This window comes from Salvia splendens, chromosome 10 (assembly GCF_004379255.2).
Source record: "Salvia splendens isolate huo1 chromosome 10, SspV2, whole genome shotgun sequence".
Taxonomy (NCBI): domain Eukaryota; kingdom Viridiplantae; phylum Streptophyta; class Magnoliopsida; order Lamiales; family Lamiaceae; genus Salvia; species Salvia splendens.
Window position 1 is genome coordinate 459697 of NC_056041.1, and position 2990 is coordinate 462686.

A 2990-nucleotide genomic window follows, 5' to 3' on the forward strand; every position below is an offset into this window, starting at 1 on the left:
TGAGCCGAGCTGGGTCCACTTCTAGTTTGTCGAAGCACTCTTTAAAAAGAATGCTAACTGACGCTCCTGTATCCACAAACACCCTGTGGATCAGTTTGTTTGCCACTCCGGCTTGGATGACAATGGCGTCTTGGTGAGGAGAGATGGCCGGGACGGGATCAGCATCCGAGAACGTAATCACTTCGTCCTGCTTCAGCCTTTTATGCGTTGGCTCCTCTCGATTGGAGCCCCTGCGCTCTGACTTCAGGGATGACTTGGTCTTCCCGGCAGGGAGAGCGTCAATAGTCAGGATTACTCCATCATATTGCGGCTCGTCATCGTCTTCGGGGTCCGGCTGCCTTTTCGGATCCTGAGGAGCGCAGTTCGCACCTCTCTGCTTCTTATTCTTCTTTGACTGCTTGCTTTGGTATTTTTTCAATGTCCCTGCCCTCACAAGAACATCGATACCTGCAGCCAAGTTTCTGCACTCCTCGGTATCGTGACCGTGGTCTTGATGGTAGGAGCAGTAGTTATCCTGGGGTCGGCGCGCGGCAGATTTCGTCATCCGCTTTGGCTTTTCGAACAGGTTGGAGTGTAGTTCGAAAATTTCCGCTCTCGGCTTGTTCAGCGGTACGAACTGAGCGGGCGGCTTCTCGGGATTGAGACGGGGTCCCAATCTGTCTTGCACCGGAGTCCTTTGAATCCTTTCAAAAGGAGTTCGGCGAGGATGTCCCTGATCGCTATGATCGGGCTTCCTCCTGTCTCCTCGGGACGATGAGCTGTCTAACGACCGTTTGCGACGGTCTGCCTCATCGGCCCGGGAGTACTGGTCCGCAATGTCCCACATTTCCTGAGCTGTCTGCGGACCGCACTCAACGAGCTTCCTGTAGAGAGCTCCGGGCAGGATTCCATTTTGGAATGCCGAGATGACAAGCAGATCGTTGAGATCGTCTACTTGCAGGCATTCCTTGTGGAATCTTGTCATAAAGTCGCTGATTTTTTCGTCGCGACCTTGACGAATGGAAAGCAGCTGAGCCGAAGTGATTCGGGCTTCCGCTTTCTGAAAGAACCTCCTGTGGAAGGCATCCATTAGATCTCGGTAAGATCTGATGCTGCCCTGGGGGAGGCTATCGAACCACCTTCTCGCGTTCCCGATGAGCAGCTCGGGAAACAGCTTGCACATGTGGACCTCGTTGAGACCCTGGTTCGCCATGTTATACTGATAGCGCCCCAAGAAATCGTGAGGGTCCACGAGCCCGTCGTAAGTCATCGACGGAGTTCGGTAGTTCTGCGGTAGGGGAGTTCGGGTGATGTCGTCCGAGAACGGAGTCTTCAGTGCTCCGTACACGGCGAATCCGATATCTCGTCGGTATGGAGGAGATTGAGTTCTCCTGTGATTCCGGTACCGAGGAAGAGCAGGAATATGTCGGGGTTGAGGATTCTTCTTCCTGGAAGACACGGCACTACTGCGGTAGTGACTTTCATGTCTGGATGAGGAAGGAGAATCCTCCGCTTTCGTCTTCGGCTCTTGGCTCTTTTGCAGGAAGGCTAAGAACTCATCCTGCTTCTCAGCCAAGAACAGCTTGACAGCCTCATTCAAATCAGGCTGCTGGGAAGACTCAGTGGGACGATTCTTGGAGCGGCCTGTTCCTTCGCCATGAGAACTGGTGGTGGATTTATCCCTAGGCTGTTTTCCAGACCTATGGGATGGATTGGCTTCCTCCTGGTTCTCACGGGCAGGAATACGGGTACTCTGCGATCTGGTATGCATTTTTTGGGTGGAAAAAAAAAGGATCAAAAATTCGCTTTATCACAAATTTTGTTCTCTGGTTCCCACAGACGGCGCCAGTGATGGATCCGCGAATTTTTGATGTTTGTAAATGCTGGTAGAGAATGAAGATTATGACACGAAGAATTTACGTGGTTCGATTTACTGAAGTAAATCTACGTCCACGGGAAAAAGGGAGGGCAAGATTGTATTGCTTGATCTGTTTTCTACAGCTTACAAATACAAACTTGCTATTTGCTATATGGTCTTTTATCTCTAGAGAGCTTCCAACCTCTTCTATCAGATCTAAGTTCTATTTATATAATGAACTCAGATCATGGCTTGCATCACCACCCTAAGTCGTGGATGTCGTGTAGGTTATGGCCTAAGATCGTGGGCGAAGCGTAGGTCATGGCCTACGATCGTGGCCTGAACTGACATCACGTGGTAGTGGGTGTGTTGGACATCCTGTATGGGTCCACTAACTCCTTGTTCGGCCGAATACCGAGACCGAACTGCTTTGGTTGCCGATCTGAGAGTAGAGCTTGATGCCGACCTGAGAGCAGAGCTTGATTGGTTGGCTTTTACCGAGCTGTAGGCTGAGGCCGAACTCTTTGGTAATGCCGAACTGAACTCTTGGGCTTTGGGCTGGCCGAGCTGTCACTGCTATTGGGCTTGTTTAGTACGTACCCCATCAGCTACATACAGAGATCTTTAGAACAAGAAGAAGGTCATACAAATATGTTCTTTTGCTTCCCATTGAGAAGCTTCTCCTCTATCCACAAATCAAAGTATCAAACGCAGAGACATATAGCAGATGAGAGTCACAAATCAAAGTATCAAACGCTAGTTTGAGAGTTTTTCATAAATTAATGCAATGAAACAAGGGCATTCTGCCGAACATGCATTCTACTGCCAACTGAGAAATGTTTGTGAACAACACAAGCTTCTAATGCAATGTATACTAGTATTTCATAGTTTAACCCAAAATCAACACTAATTCTGAACTAAAAATCAAATGCATCAAACTATATGGTAATTGCATAGTTGAATATAGAGAATGGGAAAATGCACACCAACATTCAGTAAAATTACCAACGGCAAATCCCTTGGTAATCCATTGGTAAATGCCGATGAAAATTGTGTTGTCGGTAAATCCTTTGGTAATTAGCGTGTTTTTTGTAGTGTATATATGTCAGTGTATTGATTTGGATGTTTGTATTATGGCTATTTCCTTGTTATT